Here is a 21,605-nt window from a genome sequence, read left to right as displayed (position 1 = left end):
CTGTGTGTCTCCATACCAGCTTCCTTTTGTCCTGTGTATAAGCTATATATATCACCTGTTTAAATTAAGAGTAGATGGGCAGCAGGCAGCCCTGCTGTGCAGTAAGAGGGCCTAATTGCCTTAACCAGACTCACCTGTGATTCCCTTTCACTGGCTCTGCCCATGGCTCCAGGAGCTATTTAATCACAGAATCATAGAATGGTTTGGGTTGGAAGGGACCTTAAAGATCATCTAGTTCCAACCCCACTGCCATGGGCAGGGACACCTCCCACTAGACCAGGTTGCTCAAAGCCCCATCCAGCCTGGCCTTGAACACTTCCAGGGATGGGGCATCCACAGCTTCTCTTGGAAGCCTGTTCCAGTGTCTCACCACCCTCACAGTAAAGAATTTCTTCATAATATCTAATCTAAATCTACCCTGTTTCAGTTTAAAACCCTTACCCCTCATCCTATCACTACATTCCCTGATACAGTCTCTCCCCATCTTTCCTGTAGGCCCCCTTCAGGTACTGGAAGGCTGCTATAAGGTCTCCCCGGAGCCTTCTCTTCTCCAGGCTGAACTACCTGAGCTCTCTCAGCCTGTCCTCATAGCATAGATGCTCCAGCCATCTGATCACCTTCATAGCCCTCCTCTGGACTCGCTGCAACAGTTCCATGTTCTTCTTATGCAGGGGGCCCCAGAGCTGGGCGCAGTACTCCAGGTGAGGTCTCGTGATGGAGACAATCACCTTCTTTAACCTGCTGGTCACGCTTTTTTTGATGCAGTGCAGGGTATGGTTGGCTAACTTCATCAGGTTCACATAGGCTTACCTCTCAAAGCCTGTCAAGGTCCTTCTGGATAGCATCCCTTCCTTCCAGCATGTTGACCACAGCACACCACACAGCTTAGTGTCATCAGCAAACTTGCTGAGGGTGCAGGTAGTCGAACCCCTGGCTATGGTACCAGTCCTGTAACCATTTGTTGATTCACCAGATTCAACTGGCCCTTTCAAACCCCTTTCCTTTGACTGGGAGGATTAATGAAAAAATTACCTTTACTCCAGAGTCCTTTACCATTACTCCCAGGGCTCTTTCGTCCCTCTTGATACTCCTCAAGCTGCTCCTCACAGCATGACTGGTGCACACGTGAAACAACAGCAGCGGATAATAGTCAGAGCACTGTATGAGGCTTGGTAGTCTCTTGGAGACATCCCTGATACGAGCCCCTGGTAAGGAGCACACCACTCTAGAGAGTGCATTAGGTCAGCAAATGGGTGCCTCTGTACCTTTTAGAAGAGAGTCACATTGTTATACCGGGAGCAGATCAGGCTGCCTTACTCGGCTCCAGTGCCTCTCCTGATGTGACTGGTCTTTCCTCTTCAATCTGCAGAGTGGTGCAGTTCTGCAAGGGCAGCTCAGGCTTTGGGGGAAGTCTTTTCCTCCTGGTGTTCCTTGCTGTTGCAAGTTTCCATTCTTCTGCATTATTGGCCCCCCTCCCTCCTGTGTGTGCCAGTGGGGGAGTTTTTGGTTGTTTGGCCTGTTGGCTGTGGGTCCACTGCAAACTGCGCTTGGAACTAACTAACTAACTAACTATCTTTCTTTTCTTTCTTTCTTTTCTTTCTTTTCTTTCTTTTCTTTCTTTCTTTCTTTCTTTCTTTCTTTCTTTCTTTCTTTCTTTCTTTCTTTCTTTCTTTCTTTCTTTCTTTCTTTTTTTTTCTTTCTTTCTTTCTTTCTTTCTTTCTTTCTTTCTTTCTTTCTTTCTTTCTTTCTTTCTTTCTTTCTTTCTTTCTTTCTTTCTTTCTTTCTTTCTTTCTTTCTTTCTTTCTTTCTTTCTTTCTTTCTTTCTTTCTTTCTTTCTTTCTTTCTTCTCAGCCTCCCTGATGGTATGCAGCCTCCTCACTGCCTCCTGCAGTTCAGCCATGTGCTGCAGGAGATTCTCCACCTGGTCACACCTTTTGCAGGCAGGCGTGCCACTTATCCCTGCCGCAGTAGAAAGGTCTCACCACCGTCTGCAGTCTGAGGTCTGCACTGCAGCCTCCCCCTTCAGCAGCTCCATCTGGGTGGAGGCATTGGACACCGCTGGGGTGGATGGTGCCTCCACCCCCCAGCCAGAGCTGCAGCCTTTGCTCTCCAACAAATGCCCACCATTCTGCCTTGAGGGTCAGGTAGGGTGAGTGCCCTTGACCTGTGCAGATGGTCACAGAACAGTGCTCAGTTGCTGGGTTGTGTGTCCTTCAAGTCTCCCACTTCGATGGTGGAATGCTCCTCCTTCGAAAAGGCATTCTTCTGCGCAAACTGACACCCTGTTTGCCCACTCTGTTTGCAGCTGTCCTAGTCGCTCATACTCTCCGGTCTGCTTTTTACAAGCAGGGGGTGGTCGCAGTTGTCTGGCGATGCCCCGGTCTCATCAGTGCCTCCCATGTAAGCTGCTGGCTCCTAGCGGGGCTCTCCACTGTCCCCATGTTTCCCTACCTCAGGAAACTCCCCTGTGTGCTGAGATGTGCTGCTCTGCTGCAGGTCGGGCTGGCTCCAGAGCAGCTCCCCTCAGCAATTGACAGCTAGGTTCCTCAGGGCTTGCAGCCTGTGCCTGGGTGATGCTATGGGTGTACTTGTCTTTAGTCCTGTCTTTGGACTTGTCTTCTGATGCTCCTGTCTGGATTCCCTGAAAGGACCACACACTGATTTGTGACCTTGCCTTGCCTGCAAGAGGACTCTGCTGCCAGCTCCCTGCCCACCCTGTTTGGGAGCTGTGGGATTGCTCCCTGGTTGGTGAGGTCACAGCTCTGCCTGTGCTGTGGTCACCCTTGGCTCCTGGCTCTTGTTGCTCTCCGACACCTGGCTTTTCCTATTAAAAACACAACAGCAAGTGAATCTTGAAAACTGAAGGCGGTGGTTATACACATCCTGGACGAGACTGATGCAGGGCATGCAGTGTTGCTCAGAGATGATTATTTTTATGACTGTAGGCTCTAGAGGCTCCCATCGTTTCAGTAGCTGCTTGTATTAGGCACTGCCGACGGAGAGTTCAGGGAATCTCATAAAGCTCCCCTGTCTCAAGAGAAGATGTGGAGGTTCAGGATGTGGAGAGGGAGACTGGGGAGTGATTTATCAGTGCCACAAAGAAAGTGGCACTTTCTGTGAAAGAGGAAGAGCTGGAGTTCAGCTCTCCAGGGAACTTGTATTTTTCCTCGTTAATCGTGACAGTTGGGGTATATTCAAAGCAGTGCAAGGCACCTGAGCAGTTTTATCCCGTGGTTATTCTACAGGGTTCCTTCTTCGCTACCGTGTCTCCACAGTTAGAAGATACTTGTGAAACATGTAGGTGACTGTAGGGTCAGCATGAATGTACCATCATGAAATCAGTAGATACACAATGATGCAAAATCATACTAGGCAAATACATGAAGAAAAAATTAAATGTTGAAAGGAAGGGCTGTGCATCTTCAGGGTTTGACTCTCTCATCAGCCTCGCTGTTTAAAACATGCCTGCTAATGCTCTGCTAATATAATTTCATGTAGGAGAATATCCATGGGTATTAAGCCTGGTTTTTACTTGTTTAAGTCTAAGAAAGACAGAAAGGTATTGAAAAAAATAGTGCTGTGTAAACAACTGAACCTGTGGTTGTGCTTCCTTCATGTAGCAAGGTATTACAGTCCCACCCAGCACAGAATAAGTCTATTTAGCAACCCCTGCACACTGTTTTCTCATTGTCATTCAGAGCAACCCAGTCTCAGAGCATATTTCTTCTGACAGGCTTGGGAAAGAGTGGCTGGAGAGCTGCCCGGTGGAAAAGGACCTGGGGGTGTTGGTTACCAGCCAGCTGAATATGAGCTGGCAGTGTGCCCAGGTGGCCAGAAGGCCAACAGCATCCTGGCTTGTATCAGAAATAGTGTGACCAGCGGGACTAAGGAAGTGATTGTCCACCTGAACTGGTGAGGATGCACCTCGAGTACTGTGTTCAGTTTTGGGCCCTTCACGACAAGAGGTGCTGCAGGGTGTCCAGAGAAGGGCAATGAAGCTGGTGAGGGGTCTGGAGACCAAGTCTTAGGAGGAGCAGCTGGGGGAGTTGGGGTTGCTTAGCCTGGAGAAAAGGAGGCTGAGCCTTATCACTCTCTACAACTACCTGAAAAGAGATTGTAGTGAGGTGGGTTTTGGTCTCTTCTTCAAAGTAACAAGTTATAGGACAAGAGGAAACAGCCTCAGGTTGCACCAGGGAAGTTTTAGGTTGGATATTAAGAAAAATTTCTTCACTGAAAGGGTTGTCAAGCATTGGAACAGGCTGCCCAGGGAAGTAGTTGAGCCACCGTCCCTAAAGGTATTTAAAAGTTGTGGTGCTTAGGAACATGGTTTAATGGTAACTTGGCAGTGATAGGTTAACGGTTGGACTCGATATTAAAGGACTTTTCCAACCTAAAGGATTCTGTGATTCTATGACCGCCAGGTGCCAGCACAGAAATCAGAATTACTGTGGCTTCTACCATTCATTTTCTTCTCCTTTTTTAATGTTATTAATCAAAGACAATTCTAGGTGCATATGTTCATCTTCTAAGACAGAATAGGGAAACTTGATTCTCAAATTTAAATGTAGCTGGCCTTCCAAGGGTCAAGGGGTTGTGGAAAGGGGAAAGAAGAAAACAAATTTTTACTTTATCTGGCTATTAAAGTTTTTAAAAAGGCTGCTGCGTACCATTCAAAAGCATACAATAGAGTTTTAGGATCACAGGGACAGGACTAAGGCTATATCTACTTTCTTTCGTGTCCTGTCCTCCACAGCACTTACTATCAAATGCTCCTACAGAAGGAGACTGTCCCTTCTCACCCATGTCATCCTCCTACTTCTCTCTTGTATTTAGGTATTGGTATGAGCTGTATAAACCCCAAAGTCTAATATTCCTCAAGTTTAAAAAGAGAAATTCCTTTGGGAGTCTATGTGGACAGTGGGACAGGTTCAGAGCCTGGATTTGGTGCTAGAGCCTAAGCCAGGAGAACAGCAAGGTCCCATTTTCCTCTATGGGAATGTAAAAAGTCTCATTGCCTGTGATGGGCTGTATGGCCATAGTTGACAAAAAAATGTGCCTCCATAGCCCCTGAGGTGTGATTTTATTTCCTTTATCTTAATTAAAGAAAATTCCAGCTCTGCTAGTTATAGATAAAACTATTGCCTGGTTTCTCTTTTCCCACCCAACACCCCCTGCCTTTGTTTCTCTCTCTTGGGCTGCACCCAAAAAACAAACCGAAGAATGTTTCCCTAAAATAGCAAAATATATGTATAAAAAGTTGATGAAAATGCCCCAGTCTCTGCCTTCAAACAACTTGCTTAAAAAGCTGCCTTAGGAACATGGCTGACATGGGCCTCTCTTGGGAACTTAGCCTAACTGCTCTGCTGTCCCCAGCCATAAGGAACACCATTTCTGGCCAACGCTTGTGGTGTTTCCAGCCCTGCAGCCTGCTTGGACTCAGACCTGAGCCAGAGCCAGGGCTTTGCTTGAACTCAAGTTGAAACCATCCAGCCTGCCAGCTAAGCTTGCTGCTGGCTGAACTGGGTGCTCAGACCCGGGCCTGTTGTTCTTAGCTTTGCTGTTTTATGGGGCTGCTAAGGAGTAAAGTCCCGTTCTTCACTATTTCTTTCTACTGAACAATCTACAACTTAACCGAAACCTCCTCCGTCCCCTCGAAACAGGAACAATATTGAGGCAACTGTCTGCTGCATTCCCTACCTAGAAGGATAACCACAGATGCTAAATACAGCAGGTCAATTATGCATCCCACAGTTAGGAGAATAAATGCATGCTTGAAGGCAATCAGGAATGTTTCCAGGGAGCCTCTTGGATCCTTGTGATGATTCTGTCCTTTAAAGTCTCAAATGGTGAGCAATCAACATGATGTTGCTGAGATATTTTTCATCATTTTCAGCAATCGTAGTTTATGTCCTCTGTTTATATTAATAACCCGTCGCAATCTTGACACTGAAATCTGTTTTCTTCCCAGGACTGTTCCCCTCCATCACCCATGCACAAGCTCCTGTTAAATGGAAGGCTGCTGGCAGGGAAATTGACTTTATTTTTTTCTTTTTCTTTACACCAGTAAAAGCCACGAGGCTTTTAGTCTCGAGGAAGTCTTCCAGCCTCTGGAATAGCCTTGTTATTCAGGGAAGGACACTCAGTACTGAAAAAAACATGGGGAAAAAAGGAAAGTCAGGATGGTGAGATGTTGGCTGTGTCTGCACAAAGGAGGAAAGGTGAGCCTTTTATGAATGTACGTAGGACTTGATGGGCTTGTGCAGAGAAGAGACCGTTTCCCCATTTAAATACCTTTTATCTCATCTTCACCATCATCTGCAGGATCCTTCTAGAGATGGACATGTTTCTGTGTGTATTTCAACTGTCTTTGTAGCTTATTCCCCACCTGGCCTCATATCATAGAGGTAGATGCACAGGCAGGCACTGTCTGGTCAACTATGCCCTGGTGGCACAAAGCAAACATAAAGCAGGTGATCAAACATGTGAAACTGCGTTTCTAGTCGTTTTGCTGTGCTAAGTATGTAGCCCACAAGATAGCAGGGAAATCAGCCCACTGTCTTGTTCACAGTGCTATCCCAACCGAGGATGCACAGCATCACTGCTCATCAGTAATTGTCTTGCTGTGACTTTGGGTTCCCTCAGTTCCCATCTGCCTGATGCTTCCAGTTGTTGTTTCCTGGTTGCTGCTGGAATTGCACATTTTTGGTGGAAGGAGTCGATTAATCTTTTCGAGTGCTAATGCTGTACTCCGGTGAGCCCTTGTTTGCTCTTCCTTGGCTGCTCCAGTGCAAATTGTGATAATTGTTATGGTGATGTGCCCAAAACAAGGGATTCTCATCTCAGGTCAGAAGTGATATTCTGAACTTGGGATTTGGGTCTGGAGGTATAGTTACAGCCACTTGCACACACAGGTGCGAACCCTGTAGGACAGACTGTGGGTTCCTGATTCTCCTTCCAGCCCTGGTTCCTATGGTATGCGTGGTGGCATCTGACACCCTTATGGTCTTTCAGGATGGAGTTTCTATATTTCAAACTAAGTCAAAACAGCTTTTTGACATTTAAAAATATCTCTCAGGATGCAAATAACAACACTTTTGTGGTGGGATCATTTCAGGAGGCAGCTATTTTTCTCTTCTAAATTTGGAGCCCCTCACCCTTATTTTGTTCTTGGGATGAAATTTTCAAAACAAGCAAAAGATTCAAACACAGAGTCTTGGATCTGAAAATAAACTGAGGATGATCTGAACATCCAGGTTCATGATGAGGCTTTGGAAATTTCTTTGTGTGATGTGTGGATAGAAAATCAGATTAGTTATTCAGCACAAATCTGGCACGCACCTAGAAAAGGAACAAAACTGAACTGACTTCAAGCTCTGCCTGGTTTTTGCCCCATCTGAACATGATATGAGGGGCTGCTTCTCTGCTCTGCTGGCAGAGAAAACAAATGGATGGTCAGAAAGAACAATTTCCAGTGCATTAATGGCAAATTGAAAAACATGCATCAAAACAGGAGGCTCCATGTCAAGACCATCAATTCCCTTCACTCCCCATTTGGCTTGGGACAGCCTTTGACAGAAAGCATTGCATCAAAGTGAATGACAAGCAGGGAATGGAGGTGATGCATAAAGGTAGAGTGGGGAAAGAGCACAAATGATGTTGGATCCTCACCACTAGCCCATGTGTCTTGCTGCTGGAATACAGTGGGGATGGATGGGATAAGGCGGGAAGAAGTCATCTGCTTGAGGAGGTGGCTTAACAGACAAATAGCTAAAGCAAAGGGACGCTATACAGGCATCATAGTGAAATATAATCAGATTCCCATCAGGTTTTTCTGGACGATAACTCTGGTCTGTGTTCTGGTATAAACCTGATACACAGTGCTTTACATCTCATTCTCTCAGCTTCATTTTCAGAGGTCACACTCTCTCCAGCAATGCGTTTTAGAGCAGCAACTGAGCTACCTGGGAACTTGGTTGCTGAAGTGTTTCACTGAGTTAAACAATAGACACTGCTTTAAGGAGAGTCAGGGAGACTTCAGGGTGTGTAAGATCTTTATTTGTTGTTAGTTTGGGAGACCCACACATATGAGGTATGAGACGTCGCAGGGCTTATATAAATAAGACGGGAAAAAGAGTCCAGCTCCAGGACCCAGAGCTGAGTTAGTTTTCCCAGCCATCCATTGGGATTCTGTAGGACAGCTAAGAATTTAATCCTGAGTTTCAAACTTCAGATGAATATTTCACAAGCAAGCACATTTTTCATCTGTTTTTTTGCTTGCAGGTGGCCAAAACTTCACCAACCTGATCCTGACTTCAGACCGATGTAGCCAGCAGATGAACACTAGAAAGATGGAGAAAAGCAATATGATGGGTCTTGTAAGATTCTTCTTGCATCAAGATGTAAGTCAAGACAGGGGAACATGGACATTTTAAAAGAGCATGCTTTCCAGGTGCATTTCTTTCTATCAGTCCCGACTTACATGACAACACAGCATGTGTTTTTTTAATGATTTTTTAATGAGGGTAGATCTAGTTACACCAGAGTCTAACCTCCTGTTGATTTCAACTGCCTTTGGCAATTCATTGTTACAAAAGGAAATATTGATCAGGAGATCTGTCGTAGCACTGCATCTTCCCATGTTAAATACAGTGGTGAAATCAAGAAGGGAATTTTGAGTATTGAATTTCAGAAAGGGAAATTTTCTCAGGTATTCCAGCAGACTCTCTTTTTCCAAACCAGAGAAATCATAAATGTAATATCAAAGCAGGCATGTTATTTTGTTGATTTTCTCCACAACCTTTCCCATGGTACCACACCACAGTCAGCATTTGAGGTCTTTTAGCTTACAAGATGCTTGCAGCGTGGAGGTGTGATGTGCACTCTGGGCTGTGCTGGCTGCCCAGCTGGACCTTGGAGTGCTGCTCCCTAGCCAGCAAAGTGCTCTGGGACAGACCCATTTTTCAGATTTCTACCAGCACCAGTATTCAAGGGCTGTGTGTTAACTTTTTGTTGGTCTGATGTTCAAACTATAACATTTTAATTTCATCTTAGAGCAGCCCAGCTCACCACTGTCCTAAGGTTAAATGTAGGTTTTTGCCTGTTGAGCTCTGGTGGAGTGCTCCATGAGCATGCTTGTTCTAGGAAAGCTCCTCTATCCTCGAAGCAGTTGGCTGGCTCTGTAAGTATCCTGCCAATGAGGACCAGAAAGGCTGCAATACTTATCTTGCTGAATTGTGGGCATTTCATTTTTCAGATGGGTTCTTTGGTCCCAGCTACACCATTGACAAAGCTAAGCACCTGCTGCAAGACTTTCTCAGATGACCCTCTCATGGATCTCTTACCCTAAGTCTTAAAAATTGCTGCATGTGTGAGTCATACCATCTTCCAGTATTACACAGATCCCCAAACCAAAGAAGAAATAGAAAGGCCTCCCCAGACTTCAAGAAAAGCTATTCCTCAGTCTGGAAGGGACTGAAGGCTCTGGGTGATCCTTTTAGAGTACCATACAACAGGTTAAGGCCGGGGTGGGGGTTGGGCGGAACCCACCTCATCCCTGTTTGGAAAATAAAGGGATTTATAGGCATTTCTGGTTTATTTGTAAATCAAGCAGTGGATGGTATCTACACTGAGGGAGCTGGAGAGCATGAGGTGTCTAAGATGAAGTGAGAACTAAGCCCAGAGTTTTGAGAAGTTGCATCCTTGGTGTCAGGCCAAATCCTGCAGCACCAGAGCATGGCCAGGTTTTACCAGGTCAGCTTTACCCGCAGAGATGACTTTGTGCAGCTGGAGATACCAATACCCTGCTTCTGAGCCTTTTTTGAGAAGCAGTGACTCAGCTGGAGCTCTGCTATCTGCTTGTGCCTGTGAAATACAGAGGTATCGGTGGACTTTTCCCTAGAGACTAAGAGAAAGTTGCCTGTTATGCCAGCTTAATTTCCTTTTCACTCCTTTGGAAAGCACAGACTGGGTCTTGAGTCCTGCTCTGCAGGACTCAGCAGCGGGGAAACACCTGGCTCACATTTGAAAGAAAAGGGGAAAAAACCTGTTAGTCATCCTTATGTGTTATTGATGATATCTTCTTGTGGAAGACATGATTAGTGCTAGATAAGGCTAAAAAATGTTCTGAGTCTGAAAATGGAAAAAGGCAATCCAGAAGATTATGACAGGGAGACTTTTGCCTGGCAAAGTCTCCCCGTTCTGGATGGTCAGTAGATAACAGTATCTTAAGGGGGCTATCTACCAGTATCTTAAGGGGGCCTACAGGAAAGCTGGTGAGGGACTTTTTAGGATGTTGGGTAATGGTAGGACTAGAGGGAGTGGATTAAAACTAGAGATGGGTCGATTCAGATTGGACGTTGGGAAGAAGTTCTTCACCATGAGGGTGGTGAGACACTGGAACAGGTTGCCCAGAGAGGTGGTGGAAGCCCCATCCCTGGAAGTGTTCAAGGCCAGGCTGGCGGAGGCTCTGAGCAACCTGATCTAGTGGAGGTGTCCCTGCCCATGGCAGGGGGGTTGGAACTAGATGATCCTTAAGGTCCCTTCCAACCCTAACAATTCTATGATTCTATGATAATAAATGTTGCAGGTAACGTGAGAAGATCACTTATGGCACAGTTCTTATCTGAGATAAATAAATTTAGCTCCCAATAGTGTTTTTACTACAAGCCTCTTCTGTGGAAGCAGGGCATGTGAAGGCTGCCTCTCCTAGATCCCTAGGCCCTTGGGACACCCCATTGTCTTAAGCAGGACTGAGAAGCGTAAACTACTCATCGCTTTTGGAATATCTCAGGTTGGGGAGACATACAAGTGAGCAAACGGGTAGAAACCTTCAGTAAGAAAAGCTTCCTGGAGATGATTAAGGTCCATTAAAGTCCTGTTGGAGTGAAAACCTTTTCTACACTCAGCACAACGGGAGGAATGAGAATAAGAACTGATGTCTAAGCTCAAAGGAACAGCTGGTTGTTGGTTCCCTTCACTGCAGCCCTGTTCCCCTTTGAGCAGACCTCACTGCTGCTGCATCTCCACCTTTCCAAAGCTGTTATCAAGTCCATCCCACAATGATACAGAAGCCCTCTGTCCTCTGGGAAGGACATTTTCCTTCTGTTAGAAGAACCACAGCACAGCCAGCTTCAAGTGCTGAGTACCTAAACCAAATGATTGCATTAAAAGGCCTCTCAGGGCTCACCTTGCAGCTCAGTACTATTCTCCTTAGCTGAGGTGGACAGACCGTCAGAAGTGCTGGGCGTATGTATGAGGGAGTCTTTTTGATTGAAAGTTGTTGTGTCCTGAGTACCTGTCTTGCTGTGCAAAGATTTCATTGCCATTATTTTAATCGAGTGCCTTGGAGGCAAATTACTTCACAGGCTGATTAAATTTATGAATAATAATTATTTCATTAAGGTATACTTTACAATTAAGTACCTATCTTATTTTATACAGGCTTTTAAATTACCTTTTTCCTTTTAATCGTGTCACTTAGTGTAGTATCTACAGAATTACCCACAACACTTTTGTGTAGGAATGATCAGAGGCAAGCTGAAAAATGAAGCTAAAGAATACTGTAGTCCACCTGTTCCTAGAATTAAACTTATTAATTTTCAATACTAATTACATATACAGGTGTTGTGCAACCCAGGTTACATTGGGTATGCTGCCTTAGGAACTGAAGTATTGCGGTTCTTTCTTGATTTACATCTTTTTCTTCCTAAGGAAGATGCATGTTAAGAGGACTTTAAAATGTACACTTCAGTTTGGACTTACATGGATGGAGCATCTCTGTGCTAACGGTAATTCAGGATAACACCTGATATTTTCACACAGGTCTTGTCAGTTTTTTAAGGTGTAGAAGAGAAGAGAGATGACGTGTCTCCTCTTGGTGGGCAAGTGCTCTTGCATCCCTAGGATGGCTCCGCAGCTGCCTTGGGTGACTTGCAGGTAAGGAAGCTCCTGGGTTATAACTAGCACCTCTCTAGAAATCAGCTGCTGCTTGGCTTTGGTGATGCCTCCTCTGCAGATAAATCGGTGCCTCGTGCTGCAGAACTAGTGCCTTTGGCTTGGTGCATTGAAAGCCTGGTGCGCTTTGCTGGCAAAGAGATTCACCAGAGGCCAGGATGTGCTTCTGTTCAGTGACATCTTCCCGCTGTGTAAAATTAAGCATATTGTAAAAGTTTAAGTTGTTGGTGGGACAACTAGGTAAAAGAACAGGAGAATTTCCGATTTGGGGGGTAGTATAAAGAAATCCACATTGTTAGCCTGTTTTCAGCCAAAACACCAACACAGGAACAAGTGCATTTTGCCCCACAGTAAAACATCCTTGTTTCTTAAATGGTATTCTTTATGAATCCTCACTTTCAGTCTAACATCTGTAAGTATATCAGATACTATCCTATTTGTGACTGTGCAGATTGCAGCCTTAACAGTTTGCTCTCTCTTTATGTAATGCTCAACCAGAGAGGAGATTTCTTGAGTTTTCCAGTGAAACTGTTGTTCCAAAAAGCACTTTTCCTTAGTGAAAATAAGTTAAATAAGTTTTTAGTTAAAATAAGCTTGGAGCACCTTGAGAATCTTCTCAGATGAGCTGTGTCTTCCAATGGTCCTATGCATTTACGATAGCTGCATTTTCTTTTTCTCCCATGCATCTGGACATATTTCAGACTTCCTCTGGCTCGAGGCAGCAGCTGGAGCAAGGCAGGGCCAGCAACACACACTGTCCATGTCCAAGCTCCTGGAAAGGCAACCTGGGTTCCCTGGCAGAAAATACTTTTATGTGCCTCCCTAAGTATGGCACAAGGAAAAAAAAAAAAAGAGATATTAACAGGTGAGGTCTAAGAGTGGTGTTTTCCTTGCATAAACCACTTCTTTCTGAGTCATTCCAATAAAATAAATGGAGAAGGTCACGGAGTGGGCAGCTTCTCAATGCACATACATGGCTGGAACTTACTTTTGGGGTTTATTTTAGAAATGAACTCTGAAAAAGAAAAATGAAGTTGAGTGAAGTGGGAATAATAGTGGGAGACTTGGGAAGAGGATCTTTATTGAGGTATTCGGTTCTCATTTGGATAGCCTTGCTAACATTAATGAAAGACAGTTGTAAATTGGCTGCTACTCTGTATGACTAAGAGCAGTGTTTTATAGAATACAATATGAAACATTAAAGCAAGCCATTAACAAACAGTTTATCCAAGACTACGAAAAAAAAGAAAAAGAGAAATTAAATAGAAACATGAAATATGTATTCTAGCAAGTCCTGAAACAGGGTTTGCACGCCACAGCGCAGATATTTCAAATGTGTCAAGACTAGGCTGACATTTCTTTAAGTCAAAAGAAAAAAGAAATGGCCATCGCGGGCATTGAGCTGCAACACTCGCCTCTTCATCACCTTGATGTACAGCAGAAGACTGAGGCTTATTTACTGGAAGCCTGAACTGAAATTGGTAACCTGTGTGTACCTTATTGATGCTTTGCCTCTCCCACAGGAGTGAGAACACTGAATTTCTCAACACCTCCCCCTGCTCTGTGCATTATTGAACTGAAAGTTAAAAGCAGCCTAAACCAGACCTCCTCCTATCGCATGCTCTTAAACTGATAAATAATATCAATAGCAATCCTTCGAAACAATCTTTATAGGTAGCTGGAGCAGGAGGATCACTACACCTTTTAGGCAGCACACTGGCTAGCTCTGCTGGGGCAGCAGGATGACTCAGGCATGGACCCAAAGCAGCTGCCCTGCACCTTCCCAGGACAACAGAGAGGATAAGAGAAGAGAGAAGCCAAATGCCAGAAAAAGGACTTGTGCATAACAGCGTCCTTTGTGCAGTCTATGGTCAGGTGAGTTGTTGCCCATAACCCTTACCTGAGCCTAAATATTTCCAGCTTATGTTGGAGCAGAGCAGGAGCTGCTCAAACCCACGCTCTAAGTGGGAAATTGTCAACCATTTGAGAATAGGTGGAGATATGCAACTGGGAACTAGGTAAGCTCTCGCCAACCTCAGTGAGAGGAAGAGGAATTGTGCTCCCTCCCATGGCAGAATGCACCCAGCAGGAACGAAATGATGAGTGGTGAAACAAGCCAAAAGCTGAACATCGTCTGAGGAGCGGTTGTGGGAGATGACCTGAGCTCTTGGCAAAGGAATCCAACATGGCCAACCTCCAGAAAAGCAGCATCGGCATCACTTAAGGTAGTGGGCTTTTCAAAATGCCAGTATTATTTTTCAGAGAGAAACAGATTAATGATGTTTAGAATTAGGTCACTGACTGCCTCAGGAACTATACCTTAATCTTTGATAACCCGCATTCTGGAAAGTGTCAATTATGGCTTATTTAAAGGTGGCTGACCTTTCTGACCTGCACTGCTGTGTGGGAGATGCTCCTGATCTATAGAGCACCTAGGGAAATGTGCTATGTTTACCCAGAGAAAAAGATTGCAGAGAAATTATCCCTTTGGTTTGCTAAGACTCACATGCCGACGTAAGACTGAATCCTAAGCTGACCAAGCTCTGCTAAGCCACTAGGAATATCAATAATTGGCGTCACCAACAAAAGATTCTTAGAATCCAGTTAGGATGTGAAACAAAAATTGCCCCTCAAGTTCCCCAGCAATTTTATGTGTTCATTAACACTCATTGTTTCCAGTGGGCATTTAAGCATTCATTTCTGTTATTGCTTTCAGTGGAATCTGGGCATCTGAAGCACCATTTAGGAATTTAGGGGAGGACAGCTGAAGATTTCGCTGAAGACTGCTGCACAACCATGGACTGAAGAGAAATTTTACTGCAGACATGGTTTCAGGATGAATAAAGAGGAAAGCTTTGAAATGGTCTTCTTAATCCCTAGCTTCCACAAGTAAATCAGGTTCCAGCAAGACAGGGCTTTGACAGATGTTCTCAGGAGAGCCTCAACAGAGGGGAATCTACATCTCAGCTATTCCAGTGTATTATAGCTTGAACTCCCCATGAAGGTGGATTTGAACTGGGAGCTAAGCACGCGGATACATGTCATAATCTGCCATTCCTGTTGTACGTAACAACTTCCCCAGGAAGACTGGACGGACATTTGGGGGGCAATAAGGTCTTCATCTGGCACCATTAGCTGCAACGGAGGAATTGCATTGGACCCCCAAGAGTTCAGGTCTGATGATCTCTGCATTAAGCCTTGCATTAGAGCAGTGCAGCTGGGGGAAGATGATGTCTCCTCAGGGCTTTTGTCTGCCTGCAGAGGACCGTAGCAGGGATGCACTAGCAAACTCCATGAAACCCCTTCACTTCCTTGATGGTTCTTCTGGCGCACGGAAGACAAGATGTTGGGGGGATTCTCTCTGATGGCCCATGGAGTCAATCCGTTCCAACCGTGGGGAAAATTGGAGGCTGATCATCACTTTCCCCTGGAAGAGCTGCTGGTGTGGTTGAACACTGAACAGTGAGGCCTCTGTCTCCTCTGCCAGGAGCAAGACAGTAAGTCCAAGCAAACCATGAGGAGCAGTGGCTGATTCAAAGTTAGATACGGTCAGTGAGTGTAAGACTAGATAAGGAGTAAAAGAAAACAGTCCTTTTTGGTACACAGCTCCTTTGTAACTTCATATAGAGTAAAAAGATACGGAAAGGCTGTCTAAAAAGAAACCTGGAGCTAAGCTGTCCACAAAGTACATAGAAGTAGGGTTTTCGACAGTAGAGATGCTTTTATGCCCTTCCCCAAGATGTATGAGTGAACAGTGTACTCTGAGAAAGCAGCTGAGGTCTTTGTGTTTGGTGATGGGCTCAGACAGGGAGGAGGCTGTCGGGCTTAGCAGGCAGAGTGCGTCTGGCACGTACGTTACCTTTTCCTTTTGAAGTAACTTGCAGGTCACGTCTCTCTTGTTACTGACAGATAAAAGTAGAAGAGAAGGAAAAAATCTGAGAAATAGCTGAGAAGTCTGGTTGCGGTAAGAAGAGCAGAGATTGTGGTGTCCATGGAGCTGCACTCCAGGGTCAAGTTCTCAGCTGGGCTAAGACACCACCACTCCTCCAGCGGTCACAGTTAAGCAAAGGTCCATTTTGCGATGTAAATCAAAAAGTTCTCAATTATCTTTCAGAAAACTGGGGTTTATCTTTGTTATATTAATGTATACACCTGTACATATTTATTCACGTGTAGATGTATGTGTCTGCATGCACACAAACACATGCACACAAACACATGCACACTTCTGTTATCTATGTATAGACATTTTTGTTTGCAAATAGATAAAATGGGTATAATCCACAGCTGGAGGAAAGCAGTGCAGGCCTGTGAAGTGTTGGGGGGAGAGACCTTTAGACAAATTGAGAAAACATCCCATTTCATGTCCTTTCATTAAATTTTGTTTCATTGCCTATTAAATCTTAGTTAAGGAAACCTAAAAGAACAAATAGATTACAGTGCAAAGCTGGTGCTCTGAGGATTTAAGGTACTCTGTTCAAATTGGTGCTGAGATTCACAGCCCATGTCCATTTACTAGCTAAAAAGCCATTCAATCACGTATGTATTTCTTGGAGCAAGACACCTTATTTTGGAATCTGTACAGCTTCTCACAATGAGGGCTAGTTTGAGTTTCTTTGTACGTGGCTCATACAGACCTAAAATAACAATTATTTAGCTCTCTGTTTTGTGCATTAGATTGAGGACCCTATGCTGCTGTGATCTACAGAACCAAACATGGAGAGACCAACTTAAAATCCCTCCTGGGTGCAAATATCCATTAGTTTTGATATAAGAAATGACCCCAAACTAGAAGTGATTCCATATTACCTGAATGCCCGTCTCCCAGTTTTATAGGACTGTAGGAGCAACACTTTGAATATTTTATACTGTTGTCTATGGAGCTTCAGTCTTCTAAGTGTGAAACCAACACCGCTTGGACAGTGAATACTCACCCCGCCACACAGGGAGTTATCCTGCCTTTACCAGGAGAGATCGCCACTCAGATGGATTTTTTCCCATCCTGCAGTGTCACAGTCTGTAGCAAACTTCATATTTAATCCTGCTTGTCACTTCAGCACCCAATCTGGAAAAAAAAAATGGAGCTAATATGCTTTCCCAAAGCCAGAGCAGGCTTGCAAGGACAAGAGCCCTTCTGGCTCTGAAGGTCTCTCACAGTGGAGAGAAAGAGGTAGAAGAAGGGAGATCCTCAGCCCAAATTCAAGCTGGTGGCAACAGGAATGCTCATCTTGGTTCCCAAGCAGAGTCGTCAGCCATCAGGTTTTAGTCAAGGCAATTCCTCTGCCTGTTTCTGAGAAATAATTCTGCAGTACTGTGCAGAATAATGCATCTTATTTATATATTAGTCCTTACAATTCTTAGCAAAAATTGTTATGTGTTAAATGAACTTTTTGTACCTGCAGCTTTCACTGTCTTCTGAGACACATCCCTTGCGCATTGCCTAGTTACAGTCAGAAGGAATCCTTACAGCACACCAACGTGGAAAACATTCCCCCCTTGAGGTAATAATAAGGGTTAAAGGGTGCAAGATATCATCTCAGGGCTGACCTATGGGAAACACTTGCTGTAGCTGCAAGGCCTCGCAGAAAATAGGTTCTGAGGCTGGGATAACTCATGCGCGATATACAGAGACCAAAATGTCATACCATTGGCGTGAAGAGATCCTCGTGTATTAGGCTTGGCCAAAGCGTTCAAAAAGATGTCCCCAGCTGGGTGGTCATAGGGAGCTGGGGGGAAAAGCCCTCGATGTTTTTAATTTTTGCTTTTTAGCTATCTCATGTCAACATTCACCCATTGCTACATGCAAAATACGACTTGTAATGTCAGTCTCTTATCTATAGGGGTTAAATGGTGTAAGAGTCATGGTGAAATAATCCCATTAGGCACGTGTAACTCAGCACACTTTCCATGTAACGGCTGAAATCCTCACAGACTGGAAGCAAAACTAAGCACGTTCAAATGATTTGAACCCCTTCGGCCATATCTTGGGTACGTTCGCACACCCTTAATCCAGACTGATCTCCGGCCAAGCACAGTACCTGACCTGACTGATCAAAACCCAGCAGAGACATCTGCAATCCTTTGCCTGCGCTGTTGGCCCATCCATCTCCCTCTGCTTCCCATGCCTGCATGGTAGTGTCGCTTCTCTGCGGGCGCAGTGCTATGGTTAGTGCCAGGTTCATGGCGGCAGAGATGGTGGAGATCCTTTCCATGCTGGGCTCCAAGTCTTCCCTGTTGAGGGTCAACTGAAGCTCCTGAGGACCTTTGACTCAGTGATCAGCTCAAACTGCCCCAGGAGCTGGAGAACACTGGTGTGGAAACATGTGAAAATACACACAAGTACAGGCGTGGAGAGCAGCCCTGCAGCTTGTCCCATCTCATCCCTCCTGGAGAGGCAGTACTGGGGTGAAAGCTGGGATTTTGAGTGCCACTTGCCATGTCACAGCTTTGGCGGCATTGCTGGCCCTACAGCGTAGCCACCATTGCTTGCTGCAAGCACCGCAGGTGTCACACTCCTCATGGTGTGGACCAGCTGCCAGACAATCCATCATGCTATACTGGTCACCGATGGGCAGGGTCTCCAAGGGTCCCACGGGTCTCCAGAGCCTGACATAGGATAGTGTTCCTGCCATGGCCCCATAGCTGGGAACACAGCAGCTGCTGCTGTGGCCAGCACAGACCACCCACCCCCCCCAGGCATCTCTGGAGGTGTATTTCAGGCAGCACGGGTGCCATGGTGGGTGCCGTTTCCCACAGCAGGGCGTGTAGGTGGACACCAAGGGCCACATGGTGGTGAATGAGTAGCAGAAGACCACCGGAAGAGGGATCTACACCATCAGAGATGGCTTGCAGGAGAGCCCTCCTCACCCCAGGTACCATGGCTGTGCCTTCTGTGTGTCCCCTCGACCCAGCCCCTCATCCTCATGCTCAGGTTTCCCATCCCTTGCCGCAATGGCAATTGTGGCTGGCAGAAAGCTCTTCAAGGGCAAGCATGACTCCCAGCTGGACTAACGGTGACACCCCCACCACCATCTTCACATACTCACCCATCTGCACCATGAGCCTCACCAAAGGTGGGGGCAGGCAGGGCTTTGAGGGGTGGCAGCACAGGGTAAGAGGAACAGGACTTGGGGACTGCCTTCTGTGCGTGGCCACAGCTTCATCTGCAGCCGGACACGACACAGCAGGCAGGGGATGCACCGCAGAAGAGGGAGTTAAAGCACATTTCCCAAGGCTCAGACCGCTTGCCGGGAATACCGGTGCCCGGGAGGCAGCAGCTCCAGGGGCTTGTTGGGCCGTTGCGTGCCGCCTCTCCTTGCGCAGGGACAGATGGACGGAGGAGCCTCTGCCACACCAGGAGCCACCGCCGCCGGAGAGACACGCCGGGTTTCACGGCCCGCAAAACGCCCGACCCACTCCGTGCTGCTGAGCCCCACAGCCGGCCCCAGCAGCCGGGGCTCCAGCCGCACAAAACCCGGCCGACACACCAAGGCTGAGCCCCGACGCCCCCCGTCGGGGACGGGCCCGGGAGCCCCGGGCGGTGCTGTGGAACCGGCCGGGGGGACCCGCGGGGCGGGGCGGGGCGGGACCGGCCGCGGGCGGCTCGGGGCAGGACGGGGGGCGCCGGACTCCGGCCCTCCGGGATTTATTGCCCGGCGCCCCGAGCTCCTCCGCCGAGACACCGGCAGCGCGGCGCTTTCCCGGCCCCGGCTCAAACCTGCCCGGCCCCGCCCCGCGCAGGCTCCCTGAGGCCCCGCCCCGGTCCCGGGCGGAGCTCTGGGCCCGCACACGAGCCAGCAGCCCCGGTGCGGAGGCTTCTCCTGGGGCTGAGTGGGGCCTGGGGCGGTGCGGCCGGGCCTGGGCTCTACCAGGGCCGGTGGGGCAGTCCCGGCCCCGCTGTCCGTCTGTGCCCGGGCGGGTGCGGCCGGAGGACTCCGCTGACCCTGCCCGGAGCGGGGCCGGGCCGGCCTCCCCGTAGTGCCCGGAGCTTCTCCGCCGAGACACCCGGGGCGCATCATCGTGCTCCCGGACCCTCAGCGCAGCCGAGCCCCTACCCCTCACCCGTACCCCGCCTGGGGGCCTCGCACCGGCCGCAGCCGCTCGGGGGCTGAAGCGGGGCCGGACGGCGGCCGCCGGGGCTTAAACCTGCCTGGCTCCGCGAGAGGGAGCTCCGCGGGGGCGGGACCGGCGGGGGGCGTGGCCAGCGGGCGGGGCGGGCCGGCGGCCGCGGGGTCCCAGCGCCCGCCCGCCCCCGGCAGCACGGCGGAGGCTGTTCGGTGCTGTGCCCGCCGGGCGTCCCGGTCTCTCCAGCGCCTCTTGGGCCAGGGCCCGGCTTCGGCCCCTTGCTGCTCTCAGGCCGGCGGACCCGGAGCTCGGACATCCCAGGGTCAGAACGGGAGCGGGCCAGAGCCCCCCGGCCACCCCCAGTCCTCATGTCACCCGTCCCACTCGAGGTGTCCTTCGGCTCCCCAGCTCTGCGGCAGCCACAGGGCAGACGCGCCGCCTTCCTGCAAGCCCCTCAGGGACAGCCGTGCCCGGAGCGGGGACGAGCCTCCGCAGCCTCGCCCTCGCGGGACCGCTGCCGGGGACGAGGCCTGGGGGGCTGCCCGTCCCAGCCCTGCATGGCGCAGGGCAGGGGCCGGCGGTGGCAGCACCAAGGGGACGCCCACGGCCCAAAACCACAGCATTTCCCCAGTGGTGTCCTGTCACGGACACCCCTCCATCCCGGGCACCCTGCAGGGATCCGGCCCCTTCTGCGGCACCACAGATCCCCCGGGCCCCGCCGGCAAAGCCGCCCCCGGGAGCCCAGTGCCCCTGTTCCACCGTGCGGGTCCGCCCGGCCACCGCCTCGGGGCTCTCCCCTCACCAGTGCCGAGCACAGGGACACGATCACTTCCCGGGTCCTGCTGGCCACACTGTTTCTGATACAAGCCAGGATGCTGTTGGCCCTCTTGGCCACCTGGGCACACTGCTGGCTCATAGTCAGTCAGCTACTGACGAACACCCCCAGGTCCTTTCCCGACGGGCAGCTCTCCAGCCACTCTTCCCCAAGCCTGTAGCGCTGCATGGGGTTGTTGTGACCCAAGTGCAGGACCTGGCACTTGGCCCTGTTGAACCTCATACCATTGGCCTCAGCCCATCGATCCAGCCTGTCCAGATCCCTCTGTAGAACCTTCCTACCCTCAAGCACATCAACACTCCTGCACAAATTGGTGTTGTCTGCAAATCTACTGAGGGTGCACTCGATCCCCTCGTCCATATCATTGATATGATCAAGATATTAAACAGAACTGGCCCCCATACTGAGCCCTGGGGAACCCTGTTTTCCCCGTTTTGCCCCGGTCTCCGCCGTTCCCCTCGCCCGGCCCCGTCCCGGGACCCCGAGGCCGCCCGGGTGGAGGCGGCGTCGCCCCCGGTTCCCCCCCGCCGGCAGCGGCCGCCCCGCGCCGGGACCCCGAGATCCGCGGTGGAGCCGCCCCGGAGGAGCCCCGGGGAGACGGGACACCCGGGCCCGCCGCGGCCGCAGACGGTGCCCGGCACAGCGGCGCCCTCGCCCCGGCCCCGGCCCGCAGCACGCCCGGGGGGCGCCGGTGCCCGCTCGGCCCCGGGCGGAGAGACGCGGCGGCTTCGGGAGCAGCCGTGGCGGGGAAGCG

This window comes from Rissa tridactyla, chromosome 5, assembly GCF_028500815.1.
Source record: "Rissa tridactyla isolate bRisTri1 chromosome 5, bRisTri1.patW.cur.20221130, whole genome shotgun sequence".
In the NCBI taxonomy this organism is placed as follows: domain Eukaryota; kingdom Metazoa; phylum Chordata; class Aves; order Charadriiformes; family Laridae; genus Rissa; species Rissa tridactyla.
The sequence above is the reverse complement of the archived record's forward strand: the minus strand, read 5'-3'. Positions refer to the sequence as shown.